Genomic DNA, 16,353 nt, shown 5'->3' on the forward strand with positions numbered 1-16,353 from the left:
ACTGATGAGTGAAAAACCTGAAATGACATGTACCAGGTTAATAATGTATCAAAATTATCTTTGGAAAAAATGCAGTAAATCAAATCTAACACAGCCTTTTTTTATTTGAGTGGCATGGGGAGCATTTGAAAAGTTTAGAACAACAGTCTGCATCTTGTTGGCGACCAGGCAGATCTATTGCCATTGTAGACCAGAGGCTAAAATCCTTTGGGGATTCTGTTCAGTTTGTTTACTCTTCCATTGCCACACATCTCACCAACGGACAGAAGCCACACACACCTGTATATGTTATCACCACTCTTCTTTCCAACTCTACTTACCTACCACAGTGAAGCAAAGCACTGAAGCAACAGAGTGATGTGCTCATTCCACTTTTTCCTTCACTATGTCCTGGAAAGAGAGGAAAGAGGTAATGGAAGAGAGAAGCAGGTGATGGAAAAGTAGATGGGTAGAGGAAGGAGGTGATGTTTGTTACAGGTCAGCCTGCAATCGTCCAAAGGCTGATGATTTGGCTCACTGGTTGCCAACTGCTGATCACAGAGTTCAAGCTTTCATGAGTGGGAATTCAGTACATCTCAGACTAAAATGACATGAAGATGTGTGAAAGCGCACAAATAATTAGTTTGGAGAATACTGTAAAATTAAAGTGCAAATGTTCCAGAGTATATTGCTGGATTAAGGCTAGATCAGCCATAATTTTGCATACAGAGATTAGAATAAAATATTTTTACATTTTTTTATGTTTTTCTCACCCTCCCCATTTTATTTAACAATTTAAGTCCAACACAAGGAACAAAAGGTACAGTTACACAATAAACATGATACATGCATTCAGTAAATACACTGTAAACCAAGATCAAGATGGCGCAGAAGTCGCTGTTGGCAGCTATTTTGCAAAATCAACCGCTATCATCAGCACTCAACTACCACGCAATCACTATTCTACTTCATAGCTATTAAATGCACTGACATAAAATTAGCTGTGGAATGTTCCCAGGTTTGGCTTATCCATATCTTATTTTGGCCATATGAAAGTACCTGGCATATCAAAAATATTTACTGGACCACATATGGTACACAAATTTCCTATTATGGATGAACGGGAGGCCATTTCCACCCAGAACTGCCTATATGTATAACCACATATGCAGTACCAGTAACAAGGGAACACTACTACCAATTCTGAACATTAGTACTTGTGTTCACTCAGAGTGCTTCACAGGCATTATCTCAGTAATACTTACAGCTGTCTTCTAAGATATGTCAAGTAGTATTATTCCCATTTGGGATTGAAGAGGAAGGCTAGTGAGAAGGGGAAAGGCAACTGAAAAAGAGTGGCTCGCTCAAGGGTCAAACTAAACTATACATTTAGCTTAGCATCTCTGCCTTTATGTACAAGGAACTGAGATCATAGTAAGGGTGATGCGTTAAAAGCCCTCTGACCTCCCACTCTATGCGGATCAGGCACCTTGTGCGAGCAATTCCCGCAGAACAACAACCCTGCACCTAAAAGGCACAGGCGCAGAGTCAATATATTGTCTGGTTTGATTGTCCCTTCATCTAGCTAGCTCATGGTTAAGGAGGGATCTGAGACAAGGACTTCTCAGCTCACTCGTTTATGCATGCTTGCTCAGATATAAGTCCCACTGAATTTATTGCATTTTACTTCCAAGTCAATCCTCCTTCAAATAATCAAATTAAATGTGGACTTAAGTGTATAATCATAGTCAAATTCTGTTTCTGGATGAATATACAGTAAAACTCTTTTTTACATAGTTTCACGAACTACAATTCACATGATGATGCCTTTTCCAATAGATACAGCTTCAGGTTTTTTATTTTGCCAAGCTATGGATTTTGTTTCCTTCCTGAATAAGCAGAAATAAATAAATAGGACAAGACAGGCTAGAAGATTATACAACAAAAAGAAAAAGGATAAGATCACCACCTGCCCGCATCTTTGTGATAAGCAAAAAACAAAACACCTAAGAGTGATAGGGCTAACAGTCATCCTCAGAGCAACACAGACTTAAGACCCAAATGAGGATGTGCCTGACTGTGCCATCACTATCTCACATTCGACATTTGAACACCGTAGTGTGACTGTATGGTATTCAAATCAATTTTAGTGCTTCGTGGGGGTGTACATGTCAGCTCCTCTGTCTTAAGATGTCATCAGGAGGGGCTCAGCATGTCTGGTGGCCTTTATCCCGAGGCTCTGCAACATCCATTTCAAATTACATGTGCTCTGTACGGGGTGATAATGAATGTGTGATCTAATAATCACACATTCAAATAAACATTGTTGGGAGAAAATGACAGGGTGGTGCCGAAAGGCTTCTAAGCTGCTACAGAAAGCCCCCAGTTGGACAAAGCAAGCACAGAGCTTGATGTGCCAGCACAATTCTTTTTTACCGATGCGTGTGTGACTAAGGGCACACACATGATGTACAGGCAGTATGCATTTTGAGGAATAGGGTGATTTCCATTATTTCAACCCTCACATTCCAGATTTGTGAGTTCTTCAATATATAAAAGGTTTGCATGGGCTGGCTTCTCATGGTGAGCATAGGGGTTCCTGGGAGGAAAGGAGCCAGATTTCTGTTGGACATTTCACATACTCCCAGAGTGTGCTACGCAGCATCCAACAGGGAGTGCAGGAAGCTGAAGTCTGGCCATGCTCTAAATACCCTGGAATCACTTAAAGCTGCAAAATCCGAGGCTTCTAGTGTGCTTCAGAGTGGATGAAGAATGTTGCTAATTATGTCTCAAGACAAGAGCAATCCTAAGAACAGGATGAAAAGCCGGACCTGTTTATGTGGCACAATATGCAATTTTTAAAAGCACTATATTGCATTCCTTCAAATTCTGCCCCTAAACAGAATCAGTCTGATTTTGTCATCCTGTGTGCACTTATCTGGGAGTGAGTCCTATTGAATATGACAAGACTTAGGCTCGCTTTAAATATGCTTTTAAAAAGCAAAACAAAGCCTTTGCTTATTCAGAAGCAAGGTCCATTTAAACAATATTTATTTAGTCCATTTATAGACTGCTTACTATTCAAAGGTGTCAAAGTGGTTTACAATAAGGAAAATCCAGATATAAAAACAAAACACAGATATACACAATACACTCAATTTCAGATGGTTTATATTAAAATAAACCCTAATACTGTATAGAAGTTCACAGTACCCATAAGAAATATATATATATATATATATATATATATATATATATATATATATATATAAATAAAACATTGGGTAAAACTAGTAGGCAGCGCAATACAAACTTCCATCCACACTATCCACACAACCAGTTTACACAACATCACTCTCACCTCTATTCACACAACCATTACAAGCATTCACCAGCTCATTCAGTATCTTTACCAACCAACCACTGTATCCAAAGCACTCCTGCTCAATGACGCATACATACCCTCCTATATCCTTCTTGCTGCTGCCAAACACACATCTCTGCAGCATTAATGGGTTCGTGTCCCACAACCACAGAACTAGCAAATACTCTCTCGCCCAGTTATATACCAGTGCAAACTCTCACGCTGTGGGGGGTGTAAAACTGCTTCGCTCCCATCAATCCCAACACCAGAATCATACCACACATGGTGCCATCTGCGTGAAAAAAACCTTCCCTGTGTGTGCATTCCCTGTGGCCACTGTATCATTTAAACCTACATGCACTCACGCCAGAGCAGGTGTCTTGAATCCCCGGAGCACTAATACTGCACACGTCGGCGAGGATACACCACAGCTGCTTTTCTCTTTAAACCATACTATAATCAGAATAAACGACCCCTAGCAAACCCTGCTGAGGCTTTGCAGTTTGCACAGCCCGAGCTCACGCGTGTTCCCTGCAACTCCGTCTGCCTCCAACGGGACGTGCTCCCAAGTAAGCGCGTTTAGCACTGCGGTGCTCGTTTGCCTGGTGATTTGCAATGGTCGGTGCTGGGCGATATTGTGCCCCGCTGGGCTTGTTTACGGAGCTCGGGCCTCCTCATGGAGTTGCTGGCTAAGTGACGGGTCTCCTGAACTTCTCAGGTATCCCGGTTCCCCAGAGGGCATCATGATCGCTGCCACACGGGGGTAACGGTACAAGGGCAAACTCCCGCTCCCGGGAGCCGAGGGCAGCAATTCCACGTGGCTGGAGAGAAAATGCGTGGAGCGCCTGCACGCCGGGAAGGGGCAAGATCCGGCTCCGTAGCAACCGGGAAAGGTGCAAAGCGTGCGGCACGTTTCAACTACCGGCTCCGGGCTCCCTCGGCCCCAAGCGGGAGGGGGGCGCCGAAAGAACCCGCCGCCTTTTTCCTGCTCCCGCGGCGAGGCTTTGCACTTTCTTTCCGGTTCTCTCCCCAGCGCCGGTTCCTGCCCGTTTCCTAAAATTTCCTCTCGCCCAAGTCCTGCCAACTGCGAAAGTCGAAAACGCGAGGAACCGTAGGACTGGGGGGTGGGTGGGTTGGAGAGAGAGCGCCGCGCAAGAGACGCTCCTCCTCCCTCTTCTTGCCCCCCTTCCTTCTCCCCCCCCCCTCTTTTTTTCTTTCTTTCTTGCTGCGTCTGTTTGTACTTTAGCTGATCCACTAATCCCCTGAGAAAGCCTATTTGCAGTGAAGAGTATCTGTAGGGGGCGAGGCTGGTCCATGTGGGTTTGTGTCATTGGTTTGCAAAGAGAGACCCCGCCTATTGCCCAAAAAGAAAAAAAAAGGGAGAGAGAGAGAGAGAGACCCTACCTCTCCTAGCACAACGGAGGAGGAAGAAACGGAGCCGGGAGGGGGAGGATTCACCCTCCCCTTTTCTTTTTCTTTTTTGCTGGAGGAGCCCCAGCCAAAGACTTCTTTTTAAAAAAAACACAAAGCCGGGAAAAGAATCCAAGTTGCCATTCGATTCTCCCCCTCCCCCCTCACTTGGAGTAGCGGCCGGAGCTGGGCGAAGGAGGAGAGGATTAAGTTTTTTTGTGGGGGGCGGCGTGTGCGTGCGTGTCTCGTTTTAAGGTGGATCTCTGGCACCAGGAGCCCCGGCGCGGGGAATAATAATAATCAAAAGAGCGAGCGAGCGAGCGCGAGCGGGGAGCCAGCGGAGGCGATCGATCAAGGGGGGGAAGATGCAGCGCTGAGAGCCCAGGCGGCGGCTTTCGCCCAAGTAGGGGGGCGGGCTGCTCCCGGTGGACCTTCGGAGCCCGACGACGAGGTAAGCGGAGCGGGCAGGCAGGCGGCGAAGGGGAGCCGAAGCGAGGGTCCCCCCGGCTGGTTCTCTCGGCGGTGCTCTGTAGTCTCGCTCTCCCCGCTCAGAACCTACCTGCAATCCTCGTAATGTTTGCGCCCGTGCTAGTGTCCAAGTGCTTTCGCTTCACTGCGCCATCCAGGGAAAGGGGGGGGCGGGAGAAGGACAAGGGGAAGCTTGAAATGTGAGGACATCTTTGGTCAGACCTCACCCCCTCCGGCCGGCTTTTATCCGTCTGCGGAGCCCCTTTCCATGCAACTCTCGCCGCCGAGATGGTGCCTCTTTAGGGCGAATGCCGCTTTCCCCGTCCCCCATCCACCCAGCGCGATGGAAAGGTGTGTGTGTGTGTAGATTTGTCGAAAAGGCTTTCCGATCCAGGTTTGTGCTTAAGCGCGCGCGCGCTGGGTTGTGTGGATGTTTCGCCTTCCTCTCCCCCACCTTCCCATTCGCACAGTCTCATTAAAAAAAAAATTTCTCTCTCTCTTTTGGGAGGGGGGGTGGCAAGATTGCACTGGCTTTCCAGAGCCCAAGTGGGGCAGATCGGAACAAGTGGATCTCTTGCCTCTCCCTGTCCCCGCTTTCCAAAAAAACCCAAACAAATCTCCAAAAAGGAGAATCTGAGAAAAAGAGACGATATTTTGTTGTTGCTGCTGTTGCATGGTGGAAGGGCGAAAAGCTGACGGCGGAGGAGGAAAGCGGCGGAAGGAGGGGGGTGGAGAGGGGAAAAAAATGACAATAAGTTGCTGCCCGCCTTCTTCATCCTTTAAAAATCCCCCCTTCCCTCCCTGCTTAGGCGGAGAGTAAGTGAGAGACGTTAAATGAGGTGAAGTGGAAATCTTTTGTTTTGCTGGGCTCTGCATTGTTTACTTAGTGCTGAGTGTGATGGACAACATCTGCCAGCAGATTAGCAGGGTAACCCACGGTTTGCAGCGCTGCCAAAGTCTCGGCCAAGACAAGGGAGCGGGGAGGGGGCATCAAGGGGGGGAAAGGGAGAGAGGCAGGCAGACATTGCACGCCGCCCAGCCCGGGGACTTCCTCCTCCCCAGGCTGCCCAGAGCCGACTCGGGGGCCCGGCGCACTTCCCCCTCCCGCTCCGCGCCGCTGTACTTGAATGCAAGCCGGAGAAAGTTTTCCTACTGCTGGAAGTGGCGATAAGGGGAGACGATTGCAAGAGGGTGGGCGGCTGGGTGGGATCCGTCTCGACCCTCTCCCCCCCCTTCCACACACGCACACCCCTCCCCTTTCTCTCTTCCCCTTTCTCTTTTTAAACTACTTTGGAGATCTACAGCGAGGCGGGTGGGGGTGGGGCCCGGGACGGGCGTGGAAGGCGCTTTATTGATTTTGTGGGCAAAACGAAAGCGGGATCCGCCAGAGCCTTGCAGAGCAAACAGTTGCAGAGCGATGTGGGTTTGGGGGAAAGGGTGGAAATGAGCAACGCCGGGAAAATCCGGATGGGTCTCGGAGGCGCTTCGGGAAGCGGGGGCGGGGGCTTGCGAGCAAGGCATCCCCATCTGGGGAGAGGGCTGCTTTGCGTGGAGATTTTAAAAGCCCTTTCTTTCCTGGGGAAGCGTTCTGCTTAGTTTCATTGTGACGTTTGCATAGTGGCCGTGCAGGGTGTGTGTGTGCCTTACAACCCCTCACGAGAAAGCGGATTTTTTTCTCTCTTCTCGCAGCCTAAGCTACATAACCAGAGCTCGATTCGTTTTTCGGCCATTTGCTTGTAAAAATTAATAATGATGAAGTAATGTCCCCTACCGAGCTGCCAGAGAGGATGTTTACATACCGTATTGCTAATAACGGCTGCTGGGGTTTTTTGGGGGGGAGGGGAAGACCTGATTTTGATTGTTCCCGTACTTTGTATGGATCTCCTCCTTCCTTTCCCTGCCTGCCCCACCTCTTGAAACACAGAGAGCAGTAATAAACATCATTTGGCTCCTTTTAAAATGGAAAATTTCAAAGTGAGGTGCTGTGTCTCCAAGAATGAAATGGCCGAGGATTGTGGAAAGGTGTTGCCATCTGCGGAGATAAGCAGAGAAATATCAATGTGTAAACCAGCTCCTTAGCAACTCCTGTGGACACACAATTTCTCTACCTATCACTCTGCTGCTGGTCAGGCAAGGCATTTTCAGGGATAAATAAGATGTTTACATCTGGCCCTTTAACTTGTAATTGTCTGAAGTTTTCCTGTTCTCTTGACCAACTCTTTGGTATAACATTGTCTCCTTTACAAATACTATTACACACATCACATGATTACACCAAGATGCTTTATGTTGTATGTGTCTAAATATTGATTCAATATACATCTGTGCCAGGAAATGAAATCTCTCTTATAGTTCTTGTGGCATTTGAGCCCCCTCCCACCAAAACAAACAAAAACAAAAACCCTATTGGGTTTATAACTTCAACATCTTGGGGGGGGGGGGGTCATGCTTTAAAAAAAGCCTCATCTCTTTTTTTCAAAAAAATATCAGTGTAATTGTGTAGATTAAAGCTTATTACTTAGTGGGATTCATCCATGAAGAGTGTTCTTTGGCCCAAACCTAACTTGGCAGGTGGTTTCAAAAATCTATTTCAGGAAAAGTTTGCCCCTTTAAAAAAGCAAAACAAAATGTGGATTTCATGTATTGTTAAGTATTTCAGTTGATACCATATTGTGCATAAGAAATGAGAAACACAACAGAAGAGTAACTTTTAAGCTGATAGTTTTTCTTTAAGTTAATTACAACCAATTAAATGTGCATAACGATTAATGAAAGTAGAGCCAGGTGCTCTTGATCAAGTGTAATAGGGACAAAAAATAAAGCAACTATATTTCTATAATACATATAAGGATGCCTTCTATACTTCGAGCATATTTTCTTATTCTTAAGAATTAAGCCAGAAAGAGAGGCAAGGTTAGTTTTTGGTCTTTATGTCTTGTCTTTGCTGCTGTTGGTAGTATTGATGAATATTTGGGGAAACAGTCCATGCTGTTAGAACCAGTTGATTTTGCAATTTCAGCTAACTGGACCTAAGCTTCCAAGGATTTCAGTAGGACTCCATTCAGACGTTACTTTTTTTATTTATCAAGCTCGTATACCACCCTTCATCCAAGGATCACAGGGCAGTTTACAGTATAAAGGACAAACATACACAACACAATAATAAACTTTATTCTGTCTTCCCAACTTTTCCAACCTGTTATTTTTATGTGATCTTTAACATGATGTAAAATCCACTTCTGGAAATCTGGTAGAATCTAGTGAAAGTTTATTGCTCATTTTTGTGCTGTAAACATTTTTTTTCTGGAAACTACTGTTTAAACAGAACCACAGGAGTTTTGAGTTGTAAGTTTCCCATGGTTTCCATGAATCACATCCCCACTGCTCATGTAATGAACTTTTGGGTGGTGCTTTTGGTATACCATGTGGTGAATCATGGGGGAGCAAGTGTGCATGTGTGCGCACACATGCACATATATATAGAAAGGGTGGAGGAGTGGCAGCCTATCTGATGACATTCATGCCTGGTGTGATTGAAATTTAGTGCAACATGGTATTATATCAATTGAAAAGCCACAGTTCCATAATGCAACAGGTTCTGCAGTGTAAAAGGAACATTAGAAATCATGACAGAAGTGGTAGCATTATAACTAGTAAAACTGATATTAAAAAATCCTATGTCTGAATGCAGCCTAGATCTTGATCTCATCCATGATGTGCTTGTATTAGTGAAAGTTGGTTAGAAAAAAAGTTTTTTTTTAATGCATTGAAGGATGATGGTGTAAGCTACTTCAAAAACGTAAACGAAAAACGGTTGCATTTTAAGAGTTTGTTCAGAATACAGTAGTGATGTACTTCAGAGCTGATAGTATTCCAGACGTTTCATTTATATAACTGATTCATAAAATTCTGTTTTTGACGGTTTGTAGATATGGTTTTCAGCTCTTTTATAAGAGCACATAAATTTTCCAACTGTGGAGTTGGTGAGTGAATTTTTTGATAGACACAACCTGCAGTTCAGAATACAGTATAATCTACATGCAACGTATTTTCTTCAGTAACTTCTTATTCCGTCTCAAATTGACAAAAAAAAGGGAGTTGTCATTGTAGGCAAAATAGTGTCTACTAAACGTCTTACTATGGGGAAAAAATGCATTGCTGCAACTCTTAGTTACATATTAAGAGTTTAGGCTGTGTGGAAATATTAATAAATCTGTGAATGTTCATAGGTGAAAATTAGACAACTGCTTCTGTCTCCATCTTTTGGAAATACTTCCATAAAAAAACATATGGATCATGCAGCTAGCATGACCCCATGAAACATTTCTTACATCATGATGCAGAAACTGGATAATGAACGTAGCTGTGAAAAATAAATAATCTCAGACTGTTTGATCCTGGATTCTTATTTATTTCTGAAACAAAAGATATCAGTTTCAAAGTAAGCTGTGGTTCCTGACCATTGGCCATGCTGGCTGTGGCTGATGGAAGTTGGAGTCAAACAACACCTGCAGGGCCGCAGGCTCCCTGATGGGGAAAAGTTAAAACGTTTAAGCCTGCAATCCCATACCTAACCCTTAATCCACCTTGATTCTCTCCAGAAGTGTTAGATTACAGTTCCCATCAACTCCAGCTAGCATGGCCAGTGTGTCGTCCAGGCATAGGCAAGGTCGGCCCACAGATGTTTTAGGACTACAATTCCCAAGATCCCCAGCTAACAGGACCAGTGGTCAGGGATGATGGGAATTGCAGTCCCAAAACATCTGGAGGGCATCATGTTGAGGGAAGTTGCTGTATCTGTTCACCTGGTAGTAAGTTTCACTGAACTCCTTAGGCCTTGCTCCTGAATACACCTGCATAAGTAGTGTTCTGTGCTTTGTAAATAACAGAAAATGTCCTTGTTTTCTTGGGGATATGTCCTGCTGTCTCTATAATAGAACTACTGTCTAATTTAGAACTGCACCCTGACAAAATAAAATAAACCTGAATTGATTAACCTTTTCTTTATTGGCTCTCTCACATATCAACCTCTTTCATGCTCTCAGGTTGCCCTCCCTGGTTTCTTAGTTTTAGCTGCTCCAGGCCTTGGATACTAGGAGGCTGTTGCTGTCAATGTTGCCTCAGGCAAGCCTAGTGGACATAGTCTGAAGTTTTAACTGCCGTCCTATGTTAATATTTTATGGGCATTTGGGCGGCAGGGCGGATGGGGGATTGATACATTGTTTGTTGTAAGCCACCCTGTGATCTTTCAGTGTTATGTGGCAGGTTGTAAAGCTACATACTTTAAATAAATAAATAAATAAACCTATAAGGGAGCACCCTCTTTAATAAGTGGCAGTTTTAGAAGCTGACCCTGAGGTCAAAGGTTGGGAAGAAAAGGTTTTGGCAAGAACACTTAAGCTGCCACAGACGCAGTCTCTGACTGATTGCTGCATAGTGGAATACAGAGAAGTGCTCTTCTCTACGCATCCCTCAGCTAGCCTGTACAGTGGTACCTCAGGTTACATATGCTTCAGGTTACATACGCTTCAGGTTACAGACTCCACTAACCCAGAAATAGTACCTCGGGTTAAGAACTTTGCTTCAGGATGAGAACAGAAATTGTGTGGCGGCAGCGGGAGGCCCCATTAGCTAAAGTGGTGCTTCAGGTTAAGAACGGACCTCCGGAACAAATTAAGTACTTAGCCCAAGGTAGCGCTGTATACCATTGCAGTTTGTCCCACAGTAGATTTCAGACTTAAGCAAAAGGGCTCTGTCCTGTCTGTTACTTCCTAGCCCTGACAATTGTCCATACTGGCTGGCGCTGATACGAATTGGAGACCAAAACATTTGGAGGGCACCATGAAAGCTACCCCTGACATAACATAGGGGGATATACTTGGCTCTAAACATTGGAGGACATGTTCAGCTGGTGTTGTAGTCTACAGGAAGTGAGGTAGTAGACAAGTTAGAGAGGGCAGAATGTATGCCTAGGTAGGCTCTTGGAGGAGGACTTGCTTCTGCAAAATAAGCTGTGGCTCCTGTAGAGAGGCAAGAAAGGGTCTTCAGGAGTAAAGGAGGGCTTGCTGGAAAAGGGCATCCTTCACCCATTCACTGCCACTGTGATTACATCCTGGTGAGCCAAGATTGGCTCTGTTTCTGCCATGTGTTTTCTACTTATTTGGGTACATGTGACTGTTGGCCTTTCCATGCTGTCTTGTGTTTCCCCTTCAGACTTTGTGTTACCCATCAGGGACAGTGGTGTAAATGTGGTAAATGCATCTGCTGCCATAAACTGAATCGGTTCTCAGTGTGTCAAGCTCTGTAGTGCAAATTGAATGCCATTCATTCCCTTATCCGTTTATTTTTAAAGTATGGCTTTGTAACTTACCAATATAGAACAAGTCTTTGATCGACAGTTTTCTTTATAGTGTGCTTCTATTTAGGTTCAATTTAACAGGATAACTCTTGCAGAGTGACTTTTTTGCAGAGCTCCAGTTCCAGAATGTCAGTTAATACCAAGGCATTCCTGTCATGAATCACTTTTGAAAGCCAAGTTGTACCCTTTGCCCTTGTGTGTTTCCTAAATGGAAGAAAAAAAATTAAGAGGAGTTTGCAGTAACAGCGGAACGCTGCCACTTGCTTTCATTTTTAACGTTGTCATTTTAGCAGAGAGGACTTGTCAACATAATTTATGTGAGCATGTCTTGGGTTCCAGTGCTAATAATCTTCCTATTGTTAAAAAGCATCAAGCCTAAATGTGCTGTGTCCTAGACGAAGGCTACAGATAGAGATCTACTCCAGCTGAGGTTGGTAAAGACAAATTTTCTGTCAGATTGGGTGCTTGCTGTATGGATAATACTTTAGCAATTCATGCTGTTATGAGAATATCCTCATTACATTCTTAAAAATGGCAAATTCTGAATTGGACGCGCTTGACAGATTGCATCAGACAAGGTAATACCCAGCAACAGATGCCCATCAAGTCATCTTGCTATCACTACTGACTAGAAATTATTCTCCAGATAAAAGCTACTAGTCCACAAACTTTTTTCTCATATGCCCATGTTCAGGACATAGGAAGCTGCCTCATCTAGCTCAGTATTGTCTGCGGGGGCTTTCCAGGGTTTCAGCTAGGAAACATCCCCAGCCCTATCTCAAGATGCTGAGGATTTAAGTTGGGTCCCTCTGCATGCAAAATAGAGGCTCTACCATTGAGCTGTTGCCCTTCCCACATTTTTGTGGCCCAAAAGGGAAAAGCTAAAAACAGCCACACTCTTTTGTAATGTTTCCCTCCTTTATCTCCTGGAGGCAATTCTTACTTGTCACAAATGACCAAGCAAGCAGGTTTACCTTTTCATTGGAGTCCTTATTTAACCATTCTCTCCTTGTCTCATTGCCCTCCCCCAGGTGTTAATTTCAGGAAAGGAGTAGTGCTTGGGAGGTCTCAAACCAGCCTGGAAGTCACACATCTGATAGAGTATGCCCTTTTACTTAATCCCAGACACCTAAGAGTAGTGCTTGGTTGCTAGTGGTGAGGAAAGCCAGCCCTTTATTTATTCCCATGTGAAGCATGGCCACCTTTAGTCTTGACTCAACAATTTTGCTGAAGTCAAAGGGGTTCTGAGTCTGTAGTTAACTCATGGATGGAAGATTGCCTGGGAATTCTGTGTTTGCTTGCTTCCAAGCTCTGTGATAAATGAAAGGCAGGATTTTAAATGTAATAAATGACACTTGCAGAGTAAGGGATTTCTAAGGGCTACAAATGAAGAAATCCACAGAGAATTTGTGGGCATATGTTAACAATATAAGTTTCTAAATTTATTTTGGGTAAGACTTCACTGACTTTCAGATTTGTTGCCAGAACTTCGATTATGTTTTTCTGATCTCTGTTGGTTCTGCAGGTTCCCATGACTTTCTCAGCAAAGATTAATGATCATGGATAATAGGAATCTAATATCCTGATTTATTTATCACTCATGAAAAATGTATGTGAAATTCATCCTGATAATCATGTGTTTTTGGTGGGACAGTCCTGTGGAGGCACAGTACTGCTGCAGAGGCACACATTTTATTGGAACCCACAAGAACTCCTTTCACCTGTTCTAATACTCTGAAGTTAAAAATAAATACAGATAATTTTTTTAAAAAGTGATTATTACTTTTTGCAAGACATGTTTAAATATGTCCTAGCTATCTTAGTGTCTCCGAGGTCACTGAGCCTGAGCTTCTACAGCTGCTGCCTGACATGAACTTCTGTTGGCAGCAACAACAGCAGATATCTTCTATGTTTAAGATATTTTATTATTTTGCTAATTATGCTGCCTTAAACGTGCATTTTATATTTGACTTCCTTTAGTAATGTTTTCTTTTGAAATGTTCAAGGTAGATTTTTTTTGGGTTAACTTTGGTGCATTAAATGTTCATTTTGTACATGACCTTCATTGTAATGTTTTGATTTGATAGCTTTTGAGATAAATTTTAGGTTCCTGTTAATTATGTTGTTTTGAATGCAGGCTTTATATTTGACTTTCTTCTGCAATGTTTTCTTCTGGATTGTTTGGTGTTTTAATGTAGGCTGTAAACCACTTTGATATTTTTTTCTTAACAATGTAAAGTGGTATAAAAATGAAAATAATAATAATAATAATAGTAATAATAATAATAAGCATTGGTGAAGCTTTTCTTTGGGAAATGTGGAACACCTTGGTTGCTCCAGCACATGTTATACACCTGTAGTGTTGTTAAACAATCAGTTGCTATTTTCTTGCAGCAGTGCCTGCCAATTGTGAAGTGAATAGGGCCCTGAAGCACAGCATGGTAAGGGAATCTGTGGAGTAGAGACCTAATCTTTATGGAATTGAGCTCCAAGAAGACTTGGAGTAATGTGCACTGATCCAAAGTTACTAAATAACTCCAATATTGAAAAGATGTAGATACTTTTCGACTATATTATTCTGCTGAACATCTGTAAAAGAAGAAAAGTGCTGTCTGATTTTGTCCATTATAAATTCATCCCTTCCTGTGCCAACTTCCCTGTGAAGCACCCTACTCCATTATCCTAATGCACACCAGCTTTTAAGTTTCCTCAGTGCCTTTTCCTTACCTTTGATGCTTAACTAAGGCCCTCCTTTCTCCTCTCCCTCCCTCCTTCTACCAAAGACTTTATCTCTTCTTTTAACAAAACACTGGGTAGAATCCAGCGTTGTGTAAGGGAACAGGCTCGTACAATGGGATTTCATCTTCCTCGCCTCCCCCCCGGATCTCCACAAGCACCGCAAAAATCTGCTCCAGAGGGCCCACCGACCCTCCGGAGCAGATTCTGAGGCTGCATTGGGGGATGAGGGAGAGAGCAGGTAAAATCTGTTCCTCTCATAGACAGCTTTAGTAGGTTCTGTCCAGCACTATCTGGTCCAATCTCTCTTCCTTACTCACTCACACTTTCCAAGCTTTCCCTTTTCTTGCCACTTTCTAAACTCTTTTCTCTTTTCCCCTGTCTCACTTAACAAGCTGAGTACCCTGATCTCATCACTTATGCTCTGGTGCTGTCCTCTCCCAGCTTCTGGTTGTCATGTTCTCTGCCATTTTGCTCCTCTTAACCACATAAATGACCTTTCCCTTTCTTGCCACCATTTGCCATTATTCCCCTTTTCTTACCAAAATCCCTTAATTTATCCTGTCCTCCTGACAGTTGTCCAGTTTCCTCCTTCAACAGCAAGCTCTTAACGTCTTCCCGCTGCCTTAATTTTCTCCAGCTCCCTTAACAATCTGCCCTCTGTCCTCTTCTGGCTCTCACAGAAATCTATCTTACAGCCAAATCCAGCAGTCTCCACTTTGTGCTTATCTTCCCTAACCTCTCCGCTACCTTTGAGACAGTTGATCACTCCCTCCTACTTGACTCCCTTCATACTGTGTTTCCATGTCTTTGCCCTCGCTGGTTCTCTTCTTACGTGACTCAGGGTGGCTCATCAAATCTCATGACTCTCAATACTATCTATTTACTGATGAAACCTAGATCTACCTTTCTGTCCGCCTCTCCACCTGATCTCCAACTGCCTAGCTGATATCTCTGGTGGGATGTTTTATCATTGTCTGAGACCAACCTAATGCACTTTCCTCCCAAGTTTCTCTCTCCTTGTATACTCCCCGTATCCAGGCATAAAGCCCTGGTCCATTCTTTGATTTTTCCTTCTACCCTGCCCCCCAACCCTTTCAGTTTATTGCCAAGACATGTTGCTTCTCTCTGTACAGCTATCTATATGCTTCCTGTTTGCCCTCCTAGGGGAAACCTTGGTTTGCAATCTAGTCATCTGCCACCCAAACTACTGTAATTTTCTTGACTGTTTCCTTGTCATGTTGCCGCTCTGATGCCTCCATGCCATGAGAAGCATATGCTACTCAGAACATATGATGCTCCACCTTGGATTTCTATCCTGTATTTGATTCAGCACAAAACCCACATCCTTCCCTTCAATTCCCCTTGTGGCTGTCTCTTCCAAATCTTCATAGTTTTCTGCCTGTGACCTTTGCTCCTCACACCGTAGCATCCTGAAGTGTCTGGAGCCCTCTTGTGTATTTAAATTGCTTTCCTTACCCCTTATGCTTAGATTTCCCTCCAAAACCCTTTGTGAAACCATTCCTTCAGATTGCCCCATGTTTTCCATGAAGCCTGTGGTAAATCCACCTTGAGTACTAAACCTAAATATGTGTGTCTGAAGGCCTTCTATCCCTCTATTTATCCTTGCCTCCCTCCTCTTCCCCACCCATTGCCTCCCCGGTGACAAATCGTTTATTGTAAGCTCCTTCAGGGCAGGGACCTGACTTTCTGTTCTGTATATAGGCCACTGTTTCCAACGGAAAGGGCATTTCTATAGCACAGCTTACACACAGCATATCAAAACGTTGTTTACTTGGCTTTGTGTTATTCTTTAGGTGTGTTTACTTAAGAGGCTTGTTTGTGTATGGCATTTGCTAAGGGCAGCTTCAGGTACAGATACTTGAGTTTTTTCACCTTTACACGGAAGCAGAACAACTGGGAAAGAATTGTGGCCCCCAAAACAAAGGTTTTTCCTGAACCTTTTTGCCCCACGGAACGCTGGGAGAATTGTTGAGGTTTTGGTGCACTACCTAATTATTTTTCTGCTTGTTGTAGC

At 43.9% G+C, this 16,353-nt stretch overlaps 1 protein-coding gene across 5 annotated transcripts in view; it reads left to right on the plus strand.

Moving 5' to 3' along the window:
- Positions 1-4,614: 4,614 nt before the first annotated feature.
- Positions 4,615-16,353, plus strand: part of CTBP2 (C-terminal binding protein 2) — a 198,034-nt gene continuing 186,295 nt past the window's right edge. The window contains exon 1 of one of the 5 annotated variants that reach the window (XR_008330589.1): positions 4,615-5,204. The gene's annotated coding sequence lies outside the window, so the exon portion shown is untranslated. Of the gene's footprint in view, positions 5,205-5,463; positions 5,573-16,353 lie in introns of those variants that run through there. The other 4 variants (XR_008330590.1, XM_053388939.1, XM_053388942.1 and 1 more) reach the window with 4 other exon arrangements.

This window comes from Podarcis raffonei, chromosome 5 (genome assembly GCF_027172205.1).
Source record: "Podarcis raffonei isolate rPodRaf1 chromosome 5, rPodRaf1.pri, whole genome shotgun sequence".
Lineage (NCBI taxonomy): Eukaryota > Metazoa > Chordata > Lepidosauria > Squamata > Lacertidae > Podarcis > Podarcis raffonei.